Below are 20,509 nucleotides of genomic sequence, written 5' to 3'. Positions count from 1 at the left end.
TGTCAAATTGACTTGGATCAGTTTACTATAGGGTCCAAAAATATGTATATGGTGACATAATATATGCTGTTCGTTGCTACATATTTCCTGCGTTTTACAAAAAAAAAAATCCCTCTCTTTTTTTAATATTTAAATTTTTATTACACACTACATAATACACAGCATAACCTTCTAGTAGGCATAGATGAGCATAACTGAGTTATTTTTCATTAATTAGGTAAATGTCTCCTTAATCAATGTTCTCCAAGCCTTTTGACACATAGTAATGATTAACTCCAGAGATACGCCTATCTCTTTCCATCAGAGTCCACTGATAGGGATAATAGGCAACCCTTTTTCCCTTGTCGCCGTTGGTGAAGCTGTGAATGTGCCCAGTGGCTACCCCGGGGATGAGTAAGCATGTGCCCAAGATGGCGATCCTGGGGAGAACCACATCGAGGCCCAGTTACCAGGGTCAAACAATACCTCCCATGTCCCTTAAAAGTGACCCGGATTTGGTCTCTTTCCTAATAATCCCCTTTAAAAAGTAAAAAAACTATCTAGTGGGTTAAGTAGAGTGAATTTCTAAGGCATATTAACTAGAACTCTAGTCCCCCCTCACAGTTTTCTAGAAGCTCCTTCTATTTGTGTCCTATAAGAAAAAAAAAAAAAAAACAACAAAAAAAAACCATTCCTAGTAGAATAATTTATTCAGTGAGAGATGCATCTGAAAATATAAAAATAATTTTTTAGACACCACAGCCTGCTTTGATAGGGATGGAGATGGTGTGAACTGATCCCAACAAAAATAAATTGATACATTTAGTTCAGCCACTGCACTTTACAAGGCACTTTCACAGAAACGATATCTTATAACCCTTGCCCCACCAGGAAGTCAGGAGCAGATGACTCAGCAAAGAGGAAACAGGCATAGCCGGGACATGAACCCAGGTCATCTAACCCCCAACCGTTGTTGCTTCCCATCAACCTAGAGGTATTCCTGTAGGCCCATGTCGAGCCTTGCAGCCAGGAGAGACCCAGGAGAGACCTTGACTTGCTGCCCTTTACTTGCAGAGGCCCCATGTATGTCATGGGACACTCTATAGAATGAACTGGTACTGCTTTCAGTCATACTCTTGGCTGGCTGGTGTGCATTTTGCAAAATACATGATGACTGAAGGGTTATTTGCAACTGAGAAGCAGATGTAATAGCTAGAAGATAGCTTCAAAATCCTCCCAGGTATTTCCTACTGAAGACCCTTTTCGGTCTCAGGGACCACCCAGGTGACTCAGCCTGGCTTTGAAGCTTTCCATTCCTCCACTATTTAGCCATCTTCATTAGTGGTGAATGATACTTGCTCGACCTTCAATGTGGCATATTTCAAGGTCTACATTCAGGTTTCAAGATTTTCTGTTAGTTTCTTACACATCTCTTTGAGGTTCTAGGAGGTGTTAATTAGTGCAATTTAACAAATAAACCATTAGGTTGGAAAAGAAGCATTCTTTTGACAGCTATTTTAAAGCAATCTATGGTTTTTTTCCCCCACGACTTATACCCATAACACATATCCCTTCAGCTTGGAGGAATTGAAACAAGAATCCTATTGAATTCTAGCTTTAATATTTGTGGCTGTCTAATTCTAGATAGAGTACTTAATCTCTTTACACCTTAGATTCCTCACCTGAAATTTAAGGCTCATAACACCTACCACAAGGGTTTTGCATGGTAACTAAATGAAATAATATGACGTACCTAGGAAAGTTCTTGCACATCTGATATATAACGGGCCCTCCAAAGTTAGTTTTAACCAGGGTTTGGTTCATTATGCTTTATAGAGTTTATATAATGGTGGAGCTGGTACTTTTTCCACATTTGGTATAACCTCAAATATTGATCACATTGACCCAAATGTATAATTGGGCGTAAGCCCCCATGAAAATGGAATTGAAAATAATTTCATTTCCTTAATTTTATATTGTAGATTCTTGGAGTCTGTATCCCCAAACGATGACTTTTCTAGATCAGTCATAACGTTCATATCATTGACAAAGACCTAGAGATGGCTTAGAGTTTAATAAAAATAACTAACATTCACTTTGGGCTTTGTACAAAACCAAGAAGAAAGACTCAAGATCATGTGTTTTTATGTAGTCAGTGTGGTAGGAATAAATTTTCATGTATCAGCTATTTGGCTCCTTACCCAAAAAAGAAGTTATTTGCAGTTAGAATATCCATAAGTTTTCTTAGCTACCTTCTTTACTGTGATTTAAGGGAATATGTGTAAAAGGTGCTATTTCTATGATGTCTACTCTCTCCCCATTTTGATTCAAATATACTCTCTGCCAGAATAATCTTCCCCAAATGCAGTTCTAATCCGGTGACTCTTGTGTTTAGTATTCTTTTCTGTCTTTCTACTGCCTTCCAAATTCTAAAGCTGAGCATCTGAGGTCTGTTACAATATGGCTCCGACTTACTTTTCTTGTCTTCTCACTGAATATACAACCTGTATTCCAGCCAAGCTAGGTTATTTGCTATTCCATTTTCCTCCTCTTAGCTTTCCCAGTGCTGAACCTGCCCACATCTCGGTCTTCCCCTGTGGAATAGCCTTCCCTCGTCTCTGCCTAAAGAAATGCAATGATCCTTCAAAGCATGGCTCGATTGCTCCCTCTTCTGTGCAATCTTCATGTACTCTCCCAGGCAGAAGCCCCTTCTCTCTTCTCCCAGTCTGCCTTATATCATGTCATTGCTGTACCTGACTCATGCCTTCTATTAAATTTGCAACTTTGTCAAGGAAAGTACTATTATGTCTCCACTTAGGTGTCCCCTCTGTCTCCCGACGGAGTGTCCTGCATGTAGTCAGCCTTTCCCAGGCAGCTATTAAATGGAAAATGATGGCTTTGTTTTGGGCAAATATGTTTGAACATTGTGTCATTAATTTGATCCAGCTCCCAGCCCCCGAATTTATTTCCTTCCTCCAGCGCAATACAGAAAAGGTGTCACTTCCATGTGTCAACATTTTTGCTCAACCTGAGCAGACATTTGAAAACCCATACTGCAGTATGATTTAGGGAAAGAAATGGCCCAGGGAGTCTATCAGCAGCAGTATGTAATTTAAATCCTACCTCTGTGCTGCCAAAGGCTATTGGAATTATGGGCTTTTAAGGAGTGTCTGACTGAGTCCGTACTGTAAAATACGTCATTTTCGATACCCGGAGAACAGGTAGAGTTTGAAGTAACATGTAGGGCTGCTTCCGACTTACTTTTTATCATGTCTTAGGAGGTTAAGAAGCAAAGGCAATATTGTTACTCACACATCAAAAGGGAGTGAGGGAGGAGGAGTTAAAACAGTCCAATGTTACATTCCCCTCCCGGCATCTGTCTTTAAAACCAAAGGAAAATGAGGCTTGTGTGGGAATGGCATTGGTGGTACGATGGAGAAGGTCAGGTTGCAGGAGAAGGGATAAAGCCAGTCCGTCTCTCATAATGAGATCTGACTCCATGATTGGGGGGTGGGAGGTGGGGCAGGAAACAGTACTCAAGATCCTGGACATTGCCTCTTCAGTTTTCTGTGCTGACCCTGGCGTGCTCACGAAGATCAATGCTGTAATCCCTGGAAAGTAAAGCAGCCCAAAGCTAGCGTGTTTGCAAAGGTTTTTCCAGTCTTTGTTTTGAAAGGACCAGCATACCTGATGAAATGAATGCTCCTGGGCGGCCCAGTTGAAAGCAACCAATTGATCGACCCATTCACCAATTGACTTCTTGATATTTGCAGTTCTTGGTATATATTCAGCTTATACACACACACACACACACATATATGTATATATATGTATATATATAGTAGGTTATATATATATATAACGGAGATGAAAATAAGCTGCATTTAAAAATAAACTAAACGATTGTTGGAAACGTGATAAAGCAGGTATAGTAAAATGTTAATGGCGAAGTCGATGCGGTGAGTATACACATGTTCACTCTAAAACTCATTCATTTTTCTGTATGTTTATTTCCGTAATAAAGTGACGGAAAAGATGAACTAAGTCTTAAGTATTAAGTATTAAGAAAACAAATGAAAGGACTGCAAAGTTCGACCCGTCCAGAGTGGGACTCCAGCACGTCCTGCTCTGCACCCACATGCCGATGGGTTTTCTGCTTTCGTCCTGCTCCTCCTTCCGCCTTCACTCTCCGCTCCTCCCTGCCCTGTTCCTTGCCCCACGGCTGGCCCTGCTGTGTCACTCAGACTTTGTCTTTGGATTCAGCCATGGGGAGGCATTAGAAGGAGAGCAGAAGAGAGCAGGCGAGAGGAGCTGGTGTATGTCTTCTCTGATTCCTCCCTGCTTTGGTACTGTGTTTCTCTAAAACCATGTTACCTGGCCCTCCATGGCTTCCAACTCTGGCTGGCCCCACTAACAGTATTTTCTCCGGTGGTGCTTTTGCCCTGGGGGTAGTGGCAGCTCTCACTGGTGCCGGCTTCTGGGCACATCAGTATTCCTGGTTGCTCCTTAAAGCTGCTCACACCTCTGAGCTAGTCTTTTAATTAAAATCTTTTTTTAATTAAGTAAATTCTTTCTTCTGGGACTCTAATTGATACCTTTGGTACTAATGCTTTGTAATATATGTCCTGTTTCTTCTATTTTCCTCCTTAGGCATACTCATAGGTTTTGATTTGTGTTTAGCTTGCATTCAGAACCCTTTGAGGATCAGGTCTGATCTAGCTTAAGGTTGCCTGCTGTAAATTAATGGAGCAACCACAGAGCAATATAAACTTTGATCTTCTGAGGATGAGCTTGTCCTCTGGACTCAAATCTGCTGGCTTCTTGGATAGGAACACATTGAAACTGACCTAGTCATCGCTCTGTTGAGAAATGATTGTAGCAATAATCCAAGACTCTTAGCAGAAATTCTAAAAACCTAGAGATTTCCGGAACACACATGAAATGAAGAGATCATTCTTCATCTTTTGAGAAAGTCACCATGAACCCAAACTTACTTCTTACAGTTCCACTGAATTTGACCTAAAGGGAAAGACCACAGCAAGCTTGGACTTTGTCCCACTTCTGTTAGATTTGTCAATGGTTTTTATGCTCTTGACATTTTTTTGACTCTGTTCTGATTTCTGGGCTATAAATATCTTGTACCTGATGTTTTATTGATTAGTAGAGTTGAAAATGCTTATTATTCAAATGTAAAAGAATTAATTAAGTTACACTCATTGTCTTAATTTTTCTTCCTCAATAATAGCCTACAGGACACAGATTTGAATGAAAATCGTTTATTTGAAAGGTAAAACAAAATGAAACAAAAACAAAAAACAAGGAAGTGGGCAGCGAGATAGGGAGCCCACTGAGAAGATAGTCAATGAAGGTTTTCTCATCAAGAGAGTTGCACTGTCGATGATTAGAGCTTAAACTCATAGGAGAAACTCTAGAGAATGTATGTAGAACACATGGCTCAGAGTTAGCCTACCTGAGGGGAGGGGGCTGGAGTATTTACGTCAGTTCCATCCGTCATTGGGGAAGGCTGCTGCAAGAGTACACATTAATTCTTCACAATTCCATTTCGCTAGGCTGATGGCAGAACAGGTTTCTGTGTCTACTGAGAAAACTCTTTGGCAAAAAGTTGCCGAGATTGGTAATTGGAATGCTATGTTCAGCTCTGAAGTGGTGAGGCCCGAGGGATTATGGCATGTTCACAGTTCTTTTATACCCATAATTGACTAATTTTATTTGGAAACTCAAGACTGAATGCCATTTACCGTTTTAATAGACAAGCGCCCGCCCCCAAAGGGTTTATATATTTTATGTTTGGATACTCTAAATCCTGAGTTCTAGTTCTTAGTCCCTACCTGAATCAAGACTTGTATGGTGGGGAGGGGAATGTACATTGCAGTTCAAAATGTAGACTATCGATCAAACCAGTTTTCCAGTTGGAATACATAAGAAAGGTGACTGCTTGGGTTTTAGAACTAAGAACCACCATTAACAACAGCTAAAAATTTTTTTTTATTCATTTGTGTTAATTGAGAAGGCAAGTAGCAATTACAGTCTTCATTACTGAGTTTGTGCTCTGTTGTTTAGAATTTGCTTTCAGGTTATTTATTGTCATAATGGAGATGAAACCACATTTACATTTAAAGGCAAGCATTTTGTATTTACAAAACAATAATGATAGCTAACAGTTATATAGTGCTTGTTATGTGCCAGGCACTGGTAGTAACAGCACAGACTCCTAAGGCTGGCATTGTAGAATCCTAGCATTTTAGCACTAGAAGGGACCTTAGAGGTAGCCGTCTAACCCTGTACATCTACTGAAGATAAGTCACTTGCCTAAGGCCATGCATCTAGTTAGTGGCAGAATCAGCACTAAGATCAGGTTTTCTGACCCCTGGCCTGGTGCTCTGTCTGCTAGACCCACCACCTCTATGCCCATGGGGTATGGAGACTCACATGTGCAACTTCTATGTTCATCGACTAACTCTTTTTTCCTTTTGAGTTTGGTCTTGCTTGTATGTTTAGAGGTTATGAACCATTGGCTCAAGCTCCTAAGATAGTGCCATACTTGGAGAAAGAAACTATGAAGAAGATACCTTTTGGATCCTCCTGGTTAGCTCCAAACTACAGGAGCTGTGAGAAGCACCAATTTCTAAGCCACAGAGATCAGCAGGTAGACAGACAGGGGTGTCGGGGCAGAGAAAAGAGTATACATGAATAGCATCAAAATTCCCTTCTGGAATTATCTTTACAGCATGTTCTTAAGTGAATCCTTCTAGAAGTCATTCTTGAAGGAGAAGTTGAGGGGAAATTTGTGTTGTAAGACAGTATCAGTGGCTTACTTAATCACTTAGCTTGTCTCTTATTGTTAGAGATAACCTTGGGGAATTAATTACTGTGGCAAATTTCCAGAATATTTTTTTAAAAAAACGCAGTTGCATTCATACCTTGTAAAGTTCTGCCTTGGATAGAACTGATCCTTAAGAGCCAAGGTTAGCAAACTTTTTCTATAAAGAGCCACATAGTAAATATTTTATTTATTGAGTCTGTATTGCAACTATTCAGCCCTGCCATTGCAAAGCAAAAGTAGCTGTAGGTAATGTGTAGATAAATGTGCCTGTGTTTCAATAAAACTTTATTTACAAAACAGGCTGAGGGCCAAATTTTGCAGGAACTCCGGTCAGCCCTAAGCCTTCAGAGAGTGCACATCGACAGGCCCGCTGCTTTTGTTTGCTCCCTCTATGGTGTATTTATTCATTATTAATGTCATTAACATCCTTTTTTCCTGCTGAAAGTTTCTTGTTTCCTGGCAAATACCTTGATTCAATTCCTAAACACCAACAAAAATGAGGTTGTTCTAATGGTTACTATGCATGCAGGTTGTTATTGCAAGTCCAAGAGAGTTAGCCGCAGATGAATGTGGGAGTCTCGCCCTAATTATAAATAATCCTGACACAATCAAGTTTTCACCCAATAAGCTCTCCATTTGATGTAGATAATAGGCAAAAAAATGACTGTCCGAAGTACCTACACATAGAAAGCCTTATAGACAGATATCCTGGAACCCCCATTCTGCTCATGCTTTAAAGTAATAGCAATAGCCCCTTTTTAAAGAAAAAACAAGACTCAATTCTTATAAAGAATAACTTTTTATATAATTACAGTAGAAACTCTACTATCCAGTTCAATTTGGGTAGGTCAGTTAATCGAAAGAGTCAGTTAAGGAAACAGTTTAAGTAGAGATACATTTTATTTTCATTTAAAAGATAGCAGTGGAAGATTTATTCGACAATGTTTGGATGTAGGAGTAAAACTTTTTTTATTTTTTTATTTTTTTATTAACATGGGCCCATTGATCGTGGAGTTCTTGGTCATACTTCAAGCAGAACCTCCAAAAGGGCATTATCTGAGTGCAGGAAGCTTCTCGATTTTCCATTCTTTTAGAGTTGCAGCAACTGTTGTTTAGGAATCACCTTTATTGAGTTATCTTAAAGCAGTCAACCTAGTTTTTACTGAAAGCTTTTCTTATCGTATTTGTATTTTATCTGTTTACAAAATAAAAGGTCATGTGATTAAAATAACATCTTGGAACAATGCCATGGACTCTTGGTAAGCATACCACTCAGCTCTGGGGGAGCAGATGCCTGAGGGCCATGCGGAATGAAGCCTTGCCAGCCCCAAGCCCTCTCAGGCCGCTGGCAGCCTTCAGTATCCATATGCTTACCAGGGTGAAAGGAGGCTGTTGATTAATTCAGAAAGTAACTTAGGTAGACTTTCTTTTGCTTACTGTGTTTTGAAAAGTAGTTTTGCTTTGGTTTGTTAAAATAAATTTCTTGCCCTCTTGTTCACACTCATATTTTGCACAGGTAGTTTCTTCACAGTACACAAGCTTCTGCCAAACTCCGGTGACATTGTCAATTAACTTTGCTTCGGTGGAGTTCAAAGCAATGAAATTCTTTTCAGCAAGAAATCTTTCAATCGTCTATAAAATCTGTGTCTTCTGTAATGACACATATATGTAAAAAATGTGGTGATTGGTACCCTATCTCAGAGTTTTTAAAAACCCTAAACATTCATGTGGCTTTACATGCCAAATATTATTTCGAATGTTTAGAAATAATGTACTTTCATTCCTCTTAACATTCCTTTAAGGTAGGACTTGCCCTATGACTTTCGTAGATGAGGCAGAAAGAGGTTAAGTGGCTAGGCTTGGATTTGAATCAAGTCAGGTTGGGTGGGAGCTTTTCTTCTAGACCACTTCTTCAGCATATCCAGGGCCCAAGTCGCTCTGTAGAAGATAGGTTGGAGACGTAACCCAGATGAACACTCTGACATTCAAATCTTTTACATTTTACAGTTCTCTCCAATAAGCACAAACAATAGATTCTCAGCAGAGTGTTTCATGAGCTATCGGCCCTCAGAGACAACTTTCCAAATTACCCATTTCCTCAAGGAGGACATACTTGGAGGCCATGGTGGACCTCAGGCCCACTGTGAGGTCCTGCCGGGGCCAGGGCATGAGAAACGCTGAGTAGAAGTTGACCAAGTCTCTTTAATCCTCAGCTATGTACCTTGAAACTCCGGCATTCTTAGGTTTTATACATATAAAATTGCCATTAGGAAGCCATTTTGCTGGGCTGAATAATTGAGTGTAGGATACTATGCTACCAGCACCATTTTACTATACTTTATACAACTTATAAAACAGTGAGCAGACATCACTTCTGAATAGTGACTTTGCACCTCTGGAATGATGACCAGTGTGTGAACACACTCAAACAGTCCTGTCTGATCCAAATAGACTAAGAAGGGGTTAAACATGGCAGGCCTGACCTTGCAAATAAAGACTCCACTGATATATTAAGTGGTATTAGCCACCTTCAGACAAGAGATATCTGTGAGGGCAATGATAGATTATGATGACAATAGCTCATATTTGTACGATGCCTCAGAGTTTGCAAAACTCTTGTCTACATTATTAGAGTCTCCACTAGTGATAGATTTTAGCGTCAGATAGAGCTATTTTGCAATCCTACCTCCTAGGTTTGTGACTTTGGTCAAGTTCCTTCATCTTCCTGACTCTCTGTTTTTTTTTTCCCCATGTGTAAAATGAGTATAAATTGTTTATCTTTTGGAGTTTTATGAGTTAAGTCATAATACCATGGTGTGCCTAGTACAAAGCCTAGTTTGCAGCAGGTTCAGTGAAGATATCCTTTACCTATGCAAACGAACTCAGAGTCACAGGAGGGGCAGAACAAGACCCTATGTCTTCTGACTCTCAAATTAGCGGTCTTTGTACTTTGTCTCACATTGTCCAGAGGCAGGCACATTTCTGTTTAATGATCTGTAGTGCAAAGGCATCATCCAGTCAGAATGGACACCCAACCAATCAAAAGAAATGAATCAGTGATCTGAGTTGAGATGTGGAAGTGAATATCATCCATGCCCTGAGTGGGAGCAGTGACAAATGAATGTGCTTTTATAATCACTTATCTATGATTACATATTCATTTATTCATTTGGCAATTGTTTATTTAGCAAGTACCATAAAGTGAATAAGAAATATAATAATAATTTTCTTAAAACTCATTAACAGTTTGCAAAATTCCAAAGATATAGTGATTCTTGTTGGAAATAGAAATTATTTAGTTTCTAATTTAACTATGTTAGATTTAAATCATATGATTACAGATTACAGAACTAATTATAAAGCTGAAGGGTACATTATGAACTGCTTTTTCAGTATAATTTCTTAATATGGATCTTTATTAATGTATTTTTAGGTAAATGAAAATTCAGTGCATAGGTTAGATGGTCTGCAGATTTTAAAAGTAACTGTTAAAGATAAAAGAGCTTAAATATATGGTAAGACTGTTTTATTGTATTACCTGATTTTTTTGACATCTTCTAGCACTTTTAATATAATTAGTAAGATAGCTGTAACTTTTGGGTTTGGGAAAGAAAGATGGATATTTTTAAAACTGAAAAAATGGAAAAACATTGAGAGAAAGGAAGAAGCTCCACTTTGATATTATCTATTATGTATATTATGATTCTAACCTTGTGGTCAAATAGAAAACCCTCATTTCACAATTGTACGTTAGAGAGATTAAATCATTTTATAAAATTTTATAATATCAAAGAGTCTGATTGAATAATATACATTTAAGGTTTGAGAGTGGGATTTTGAGTCCCTGAGACTTTAATCCACAAGTTAAGAAAATATAAGGCACCTATCAAGTCTTGAAATAAAGTAGTATTTTTCTCAGTTACATAATAAAGCTTAGAACAACCTAAATGCTAATTTTTCTTGTAGTAAAACACTCAGACTATTAGAAGGAAAAAGATGACAAGTATTCACTTTATTTTCCTTTTAAGTTATATAATTCAGTTGTCTAGACAATATTAAATTAGCCACATTGTTGAGCAACCCCTTCTCTGGTCGAGTAGACCAGATATATGTTAGTTCTTCAATGCCGGGGCAATTTTGAGTGGTAGGAAGAGCACTGGATTGTCAGGGAGAGGCCCTGAGTAAAAGCCATCCCCCCTTTACGTCCTATAACTGGATCCTTCATCGCCACTCATCGAGAGTAACACTAGGGAAAATTATGTGTGGCACATCTCATTATTAACCCAATATCTTCCTTTTGTGGTGAGAGGGAATAGGAATACTTCTTTTGGTGGTATGGAGTAGAACCTCTTTAAACTCGTGTCTCATAGCAGACCAGCCTTTCTGAGACCACCTTTTCTTCTTGATTGCCTTTTTCTGCTATGGTACCATCTTCCTTTTAGTTTTCAACCTTGAATCCCTGGAGTCATCTTTAATTCCTTTTCTCTTCTCCCCGACTTGATAATTCTTTTTCCTTTGGCAATTATTCTTTCATTTTCTTCTCTTACATTCCAGTTTCTAGGTGTTATTTCAAACTCTTTTTGCTTGAGGCCTGCAACAGACTCCTAACTAATCTGCCTCCAGTCTTTTTGCCTCTTTCCCATCTCTTTTGGTCAGGTCTTACCCTTGGTTATGCTACAGTAACAAACAATCAGAAAATCTCGGTGGTTTACTTGTGGTTTATGTTACATGGTCATCATAGATTATAGGAAGCTGATGTCCACAGCATCTTCACTCAGTGATCCAAGTCCTACTATTTAGAATTTCCTCAGTTCCTGATTCAGGGGGACGGGGAACTGAAGGATCTCACACTGACAATTAAATGTTGTACCAGAAGTGACATGCTTGTTTCCACTCACAGTCATTTGCCAGAACTAGTCACATGGCAGAAGTGTGTAACTCTTCTGTGTGCTTGGGATAAGTGGAAAAATGGATATTGGGGTGTATTTAGGGGCTGTACTATTCCATCCTACACGGAAGGCAAGAATCCTATGATGAAGGCCATGGTTTTACCAAGAAAATAAGAATTCTACATTGAAGACCAGAGCCCTCCAAGGAAGGCCATTAGTAGTCTCCTTAAAGCACTCCTTTACTTGAAACCTTTTGGCAGTTTCCCACTGTCTATCAGATGGTCCAGATTTCAAGAATCACTAACATTTATTGACTAGCCAGTATTTATTAAGCACTTATTATGTTGGGTACCCTGCTAGGTCCTTTCTAGCCATTATCTTACCTATTTCTTACAACAATTATTCATGGTAGGCATTATTATTCCCATTTGACAGTTGAAGAAACCGAAGATTAAAGAATTTTTGTCATAATTTCTCCAAAGTCAGACCATGTATTTTTATGTAAATGAAATGAAAATACTTGGATGCCAGGAAGTACAGTGAGGGAGGGGGGTTGTGATAACGGCAGACCTTCTGGGATAGTTTTCCACCAACTCTGTACCTCATTGGTTGAGGGTCACTCTTGAGATGTTAACTCCCCAGTATTTTTGCCCCGCCCTGCCCACAAGCCAAGGACACACTCTCAGCCATAGTACACCCTTCCGCAGAGGGGGGCAAGCTGTCAGTTTTCTGGAACAATGCTGATAACCCAAGAGGATACGAGCATTAGCAGTATCTGCTAGAGAGGTGAAGTTTCTTGCCCAAGGATACAGTAAATAAGATTGAAACCCACTCTAGTTTGCAAAGCCACTGTCTGTCCACACTGACATCTTACTGCTTATTAACACTGGAGACAGATCTGTGCTCCAGCCAAAATGGATCACTGACCACTCTCCAAACCATCCCGTCCTTTTTCTTCTCTATCCTTTTTGTTCGTGCCATTTCTTCTGCTGGCAGTTCTCTTTGCTTTGTGCCTCTTGTTTAAATTCTATTCATGTTCTCTGCTCAACTCAAAAATTGCCTTCTCCATGAAGCCTTCTTCAATCACCAGAAAAACTGCCTCTTGCCTCTAAACCCTACAGTAGTCAGTGTGCTGCTGTAGCACTTACCTCGAACCGTCTCGCAGGGCAGGGGTGCCTTCGTAGGTCTTTTTCTGGATTAGACTTGTAGGCTCCTTGAGGGCACGGACCATATTTTATTCAGTTGCTACAAATGTTGGTGGAATAAGGCAGATAAATAGAACTGTAGAGATGCACATTCATGTGCATATTTCTTTCACTTTCAGCCCATGTTGGCTGACTTTGCCAAAGGTCACACTGAAGTCTGGATTTCAGGAGGAGGAGGTTTTTTGTTTTTACACTTACTGTGCCACCATCAGCTTCTCTACTCCCCCAACCTCTGGCATCTGTGTTGTCACTTGCAGTTTCTGCCCTTGAATAGGGACAGGAGAAGGAGCTGACCGCTGAGGGCAGGGAGGTTTCCAGCAGTCTGCGGCAGGTTCCTCTCTGTGTATCTTGTCTGGGAGATAAGTACCTGTCATTATTCTCGTTAGAAATGGAAGTGGGATCAAGATGGTTTGCCCAATTCTGATGACATGACCAGGAGACTGCAATTAACCTTAAGGTAATACTCCTAGCCATCTGCCACAGATTACTAATAATTAGGAGATGACGAAAACCATTGGCTTTGTTTGGCTCTGAACTGGAAAAAGGAAGTGACTCTTTAAGTGTTCTCACCTGATATTCAGAGTTGCACTGTCTTTAGGCTGGGAAAAGTGGTGTGGATTGAAAAAGGCAATTCCGCTGGGCTCCCCCTCACTTTCCAAGAGACACTCGTGTTACTGAAGAATGGCTTTTAGTGCACGCCAGCTCCGTAAGAGGAAGTAACAGCAGAATAGATGGCCTCCAACCTTGGTGTCTTTTTTCTCACCCCATGAGGCTTTCTGATACGGTAATCCCAACCCCTCCTTGTCAATATTGCCATTCTGCTTTGAAATGCTGAGCCTACAGAGGCACTTCTGGCTACTGATGGTGATTCATTCTACAGAGATAGGTGATCCTTCTCATCTTTTTTCCACCCCATAAATGCAGAAACATTATATTCTTAGTCAAATCCTTTTTGAAAAAAAAAAACTATCAAATTACTAGCCTTAACAATTTCCTGCATAGCAAATTCTTAAGTTAATTATGTAATGGACGAAAAAAATCCATTTTCTTTTATCTGTTTTAAATGAGTTGCTTTTCAATTTCATTGATTGTCCCTTTGTTCTTATATGACCGAGTAAGAGTTTACTTGAAGAATAGCTTTGTCATGTTTCATGTATTTGTCTCCAATGCCTAAATAGAAAATCTATGAGGAAAACATTTAAAAAAAATTATCTGCCCAGTTGCAAGTATAGGCAACGTAAAAGTTTGCTTTTATTTTCCAGACTCTGACATCCATTTCATTTATAAATCACTCATGTGCCCACATTTACTGTTCTACACTAACCAAGTACCCAGTCAATGAGTTATTAATTATTCCTCTATAAAAAAAATCACATGAAGATCCCAGATATACTAAAGGGATAGTACACACATGCACATGTACAGGCAGTTTAAGTACACTTTGCATTACACGTTGACCTTATGAGAGTTTTGTATATACACATGTAAGTAGATTGGTCAAGGGCTGGGAGAGTGGGCTGTGATTAATTAAGGAGAGCTTCTGGGAGATGTCAAATTCTCTGCCAGTGTCAGGAGGAAAGAACATAATGCTATGGAGAGTCATAGAAACATTTATTATTATTATATTTGGGGAGATAGTTGATATTTTTAGGCAGAACCATTAACGATTGTTAAAAAATCAGTCCCCACTCTCTATTTCCCTCACTTTGCAACATACAAAAGAGGTGTCCTTGTGCAAAGCAGCTCCACTGGAAATCTCCCTTACTATTTTTTTGTTTGTTTTTTGGTTGCAGCTTTTATTTTTGCCTTTCAATCTCCGACTCCATGTGTTTTTCATTTCCACTCAGAAGAGTTTGAACTGTTACTGACTGAGGACTTCTAGTCTAATAAGGCTTTTTTGTTATTGTTAACTTTTTAATTCATCTAGCGTTTCAAATGATGAAGACCCTTTGCTGTGTAATCTGGGCCATATTGCTGTTGTCCTCATATATGGTAGAGTGGGAAGAACTTGGGATTTGAATCAGAAGACTTTGGTTTGAGTGCAGCTCTTTTACCAGTCTCAGTTGTGTGACCTTAAACAAGACCTTCGACCTCTCTGAACATCTATTTCCTTGCTTGCAAAGTAAGGTAAAGAAGGATAACAGTACTTACTATCCACAGAATTACAGTAAGGATTAAATTTAGTCATATGCGTGATATAAATTTTAAATGTTTTTTTTTTAAAATAACCAGTGCTATAATTATACTGGCACTGTGTGGAGACTTGGCTGCCAAGAATTTCTTCTTTAAGGTCTTCTTCGATTCCTGAAATCTTTTAATTATAAACAGTTAACCACACAGAAAACAAATGTTTTCTTAGCAGTTGCTCTTTATCGTTCTCCAAAAGTATTTTTATATGTAGTTCCTCAAGATATAAACAGTGAAGTTACAGGTTTTATGAGGTTATTTCCTAAGATCAGGACTTATATCAAGGTTGCACAAGAAGTCAACATTATTGTTGAAGGTCTTTATTATTATTATTCATAAAGCATAGTGTATATGTTTTAGTGTCTATACATGTGCCCCTCATTTAGGAAGCCATTTGTAGGGAAAGTATTTCTCTTTAAACACTGAAATCACACTCTGTGGAGTTGATAGTCACCTGGGAGATGCATGTGGGAATTGAGACCTATTAGGAAAAAGTAGATTCAACACTCATTTCACACTCACTCCAGGTGCTCACTCATTAAGTGTCCTTTATATTGATGTTTCTTTCTTTTTCTTTTCCTTGTTATTCTATTTGTTGGCTATTATTAGATAGCAAACCACTCTAAAACTCAGTGGCTTGTAAGAGCTGTCATTTATTCTCACCCATGTTTCTGCAGGTTGCCTGGGGTCAGTTATACAGGCTGGACTCAACCGCGTGGTGCTGTTTCAAGCTGCTGGTTCTTTTGGGCTTAACTTTTTGTTGTAGGTTAGGCTCAGGTCTGCTTCATATATGTAAAGGTACCTTCATATTTCTAGTAGGAAAAAATGCTCGTGTGAAACAATGTATTCCATTGCTAAGCAAACCATATTTTTCAGTTGATGGTGGGTCAAAAGCCATAGCTCTATACTACCTACATTGCTAAAGCAAGTAGCAATCCTGAAATATAGAGGAATACTTGTTACACATTTAAGGTTAGTGCTATTTAAACTGCAAAAATACAACCAGAAGCACGTCCCAGAATAGTTAAGACACTCTGAGGGCTTTAACAAGTCCACTTCTGGTTACACCTAACTCTCTTGGCCATGCAATGCTTTAGAAATAATGTGTGAGCAAAAATATAGTGTCCATGGGGTATCAGTAGGGCCAGGCAGAAAGGTAGAAAGAAAGTCTCTTGACTGTTATTGTTATTTAACTATTCTAAACTGAGCTAAAGAATTGTTCTACAGGAGGCAAGAGTTAATTTTTGGTGATGATGATGATGATGATGATGATAATGATGATAGGATTGACTTATTGAATATATACCCTAGTAAGTTAAATAGTTTCGATTCCAACAGAGGTCATTTTATCTTTGAAGTCCGTTCTCTTTCATTTAGTCTCAGCAGCCTCTCAGTGTATTCTGCTGCCTCCTATTTAAAGAGAATTGCTTCTTCTTAACAGAAGAATTATAATAAATAAATGTCAAAGGAATAAGGGAAATAGAAAATTACTATTAGTCCAATGCTGCAATAAAACTAATTAATACAGGCAAGAGCCATCAATAGATGCTAAAGTTAGTGAGCGAAAGTTTGAAGAGAAAAAAGATAATTCATAGCAACAAAGTATCTTTTCACCCAAAGATATTTATTAATTACAAAGGGGAAAATTATAACTCTACAGTAGAAATAGTTGGCAGGCACCACCTCATCTAAGCGACCAGTGTTAACGTCACCAGTAATAAAACAGACTGACATTCTATTCTCTTTGATATGATACAGAGAAGGGCATCATTCCTGTGGTATTCTTGCCCAAAATGTATAACTCAGTCTAATGATGGAAAAACATCAGAGAGCCAAATCAAGAGATATTCTACAAAATAGCTGACTATACTCTCCAAAAACATCTAAGTCATGAAAGATAAGGAGAGATTTAGGAATTATTGTAGATTGGAGGAGATTAAGGAGACATGAATATTTTTTATTTTTCAATTACAGTTGGTATATAATATTATATTAGTTTCAGGTGTACAACATACTGATTAGACTTTTATATAACTTACAAAGTGATGACACTAATAAAGCTAGTACCCGTCTGACATCGTACATAGTTATTACAATATTATTGACTATATTCTTTATGCTATACTTTACATCCCCATAACTATTTTGTAACTACAAATTTGTACTTCTTAATTCCTTCCCCCTTTTTACTCCCCTAAACCCTTTCCTATCTAGCAACCATCAAAATATTCTCCATATCTATGAGTTTATTTCTGTTTTGTTTGTTTATTTTGTTCTTTAGATTCCACATGTAAGTGAAATCATATGCATTTGTCTTTCTCTGACTTCACTCAGCACATCCTCTAGGTCCATCCATGTTGTTGCAGATGGCAAGATTTTATTTTTTATGGCTGAGTAATATTCCATTGTATATATGTATCACCTCTTCTTTATCCATTCATCCATTGATAAAAACCCAGATTGCCTCCATATCTTTACTATTATAAATAATACTACAATGAACATATGGATTCACATGTCCATGTTTGATCTGAAGGACGTCCCTTGTAGGCAGAATATGGAAGGGTCTTATTTTCTTATCTATTTAGTAACCTATCTTTTAATTGGAGCACCTAATCCATTTGCATTCAAAGTAATTGTTGATAGATATGTAGTTATTGCCATTTTATTATTTATATTTTTGATCTTCTTCTCCTCCTCCTCCTTCTCCCCTCCCTCTCCTCCTAGAAGACCCTCCAGCATTTCCTGTAATACTGTCTTGGTGATGATGAACTATATGGTGATGATGAACTATATGGTGTATTACTGGGAAGATATTTATCTGTCCTTCAATTCTAAATGATAGCTTTGCTGGGTAGAGTAATCTTGGCTGTAGGTCTTTGCTTTTTCGTCAGTTTGAATATTTCACACCAATCCCGTCTGGCCTACAAAGTTTCTGTTGATAAATCAGTTGAGTCTTATGGGAGCTTCCTTGTAGGTAACTAATAGCTTTTTTTTTTTTTTTTTTCTGCTTTTAAGATTCTCTCTTTATTTTTAACCTTTGGCATTTTAATTAGGATGTGTCTTTGTGTGGGCCTCTTTGGGTTCGACTTGTTTGAGATTCTCTGCACTTCCTGAGCTTGTAGGTCTAGTTCCTTCACCAGGTTAGGGAAGTTTTCTGTCATTATTTCTTCAAATAGGTCTTCGATTCTTTGCTCTCTTTCTTCTCTTTCTAGTACCCCTTTGATGCAAATGTTGGTATGCTTGATGTTGTCCCAGAGGCCCCTCAAACTTTCTCATGTTTTTGGATTTTTTTTTCTTTTTGTTGTTCTGATTGGATGTTTTCTGCTTCCTTATCTTCTAAATTGATGATTCATTTCTTCGCTTGGTCTAATCTACTGTTGATTCCTCCTAAGATATTCTTTATTTTAATTATTATATTCTTCATTTCTGACTGGTTCTTTTTTATGTTTTCTATCTCCGTTTTTATGTTTTCTATCTCTTCATTAAAGTTCTCACTGAGTTCATCCACTCTTCTCCTAAGTTCATTGAACATCCTTATAACCAGTGTTTTTAACTTTGCATCTGGTAGATTGCTCATCTCCCTTTTGTTTAGTTCTTTTTCTAGAGCTTTGTTCTATTCTTTCATGCAGGACATGTTTCTTTGTCTCCCCATTTTGGCTGCCTCCTTGTGTTTGTTTCTATATATTAGGTAGGGCTGCTATGTCTCTGGGTCTTAGCAGAGTGGCCTTATGTAGTAGGTGTCCTGTGGGGCCCAGTGACACAGTCTCCCCGGTCACATGAGCCAGGTGCTTCGGGTGTGTTCCTTGTATGGGTTGTGTGTGCCTCAGTTGCTATTTGGGAGGGATTGACCCTCGGGTTGATTGGTTGTGAGGACTGCCTGGTGACTACAGTGGAGGAGCTGTTGTTCAAGGGCTGAGCCTATGGAGCAGAATTCACTTTAGTAGGGCTCTGGTACTTGGCCAGTAAGTCCTTTGGATGTGTCATCTTTGAATGTGGCCCTGAGTGGTGCTCCAGCTCAGACCTAAGCCAGTCACCTGGCATGCAGGCCGGTGCCCCCTGGGAAGGGCTCCACTTCAGGCCAAGTCCAGCAGCAGCCTATGCCCTGTCTGGGGCCACCTGGCATGAGCCACCTAGCAATTCGCAGATAGCTGCCACCTGCTCTGGGCTTGGAGGTGCCTCAAAAGGCTGAGCTGTGAACCGAGGCTGGCTGCTGCTAGTGCTAGGCTTTGGGCTGCTCAGCAAGTGGTACAGGTCATGCTGAGGCCTGATGCTGCTAGTTTGGGTTTTGTGAACATTTAAGGGATTTTAAGAAATTCCGCAGCATGAGCCAAAACAAGCCATTTGTATGGAAAAGCTGCTGGAAATGATTTGGATGGGCTCACAAGTTGAGAGGGGCGAGATCTCAGGGAATCACCAGGAGAGAGAGACCAGGGTTAGCCAGGTTAGTTAGGAGACTCAGATATGGCAGCCACCTGTGTCTGTACCCTGAGAAGGGTGAAGGCTCAACAAAGGAACAGTGGCCTCTGCCAGCACTTTTGTCTGGAGAAAGCTGCCCCTCTAGCCCTCTCCCTGAAGCCAGACAATTTAGTTCCTCCCATATTTCCCATAGCTCCTCCCCAGCAGCCTTTTTGAGCTGCTGTCCCAGCACTGGAGCTCAGAGAGAGTTCATTAGTGGTTAAGTCCATGCACTGGCTCTTTAAGAGGAATGCTGGGACTCCCACAGCCTACTATCTAACTTAGCCACAATCTGCTGATTTTCACAGCTGGATTTTGTGGGGACTTCTCTTCCTGGCACTGGAACCCTGGGCTGGGGAGTCTGGTGTGGGGCTGAGATCCCTTGCTACTCCAGGGGCACCTCTGCAGCTAAGATATCCCTCTCAATTTTTAACTGCCCCACTCAGGTTTAGGACTGGCCTATTCTGTGTCTCCATCCCTCTTACCAGTCTTGAGGTAGCTTCTTCTGTACGTCCTTAGTTTGTAAGACCTCTGTTCAACTAGACTTCAGGCGATTTTCAAAAATGGTTGTTCTATAATTTAGTTGTAATTTCGATGTCATTAGAGGAAGCAAGCACGGTGTTTTCTGACTCTGCCATCTTGACTGGAATCTCAGGAGACATGAAAATTTAATATAATGTGGGATCTTGAATTGGATCCTAAAACAGAAAAAAAGACAGTTGTGGAAAAACTGGCCAAACTGGAATAAGGACTATACTTTAGTTAATAGTATTGAACAACATCAATTCCAGGATTTTATCATCGTGCTAAGGTTATGTAAGATGTCGCTATTAGGGGGAGCTTGGTGAAGGGTATATAGGGACTCTGAACTATTTTTGCAAATTTTTTGTAAGTCTGAAATTATTTGAAAATAAAATTTAGAAAAATAAAAATATTGGTATAGATTA

The 20,509-nt window shown here is 39.2% G+C and overlaps 1 pseudogene across 1 annotated transcript; it reads right to left on the bottom strand.

The window, feature by feature from the left end:
• Positions 1-229: 229 nt before the first annotated feature.
• LOC105299117 lies at positions 230-445 on the bottom strand (annotated as a pseudogene). Its single transcript, XR_896497.1, has one exon. The product of XR_896497.1 is annotated as an NADH dehydrogenase [ubiquinone] 1 alpha subcomplex subunit 1 pseudogene (transcript).
• Between the last annotated feature and the right edge of the window lie 20,064 nt (positions 446-20,509).

The sequence above is a fragment of the Pteropus vampyrus genome, unplaced genomic scaffold (assembly GCF_000151845.1).
Source record: "Pteropus vampyrus isolate Shadow unplaced genomic scaffold, Pvam_2.0 Scaffold172, whole genome shotgun sequence".
In the NCBI taxonomy this organism is placed as follows: Eukaryota; Metazoa; Chordata; class Mammalia; order Chiroptera; family Pteropodidae; genus Pteropus; species Pteropus vampyrus.
The sequence above is the reverse complement of the archived record's forward strand: the minus strand, read 5'-3'. Positions and strand labels throughout refer to the sequence as shown.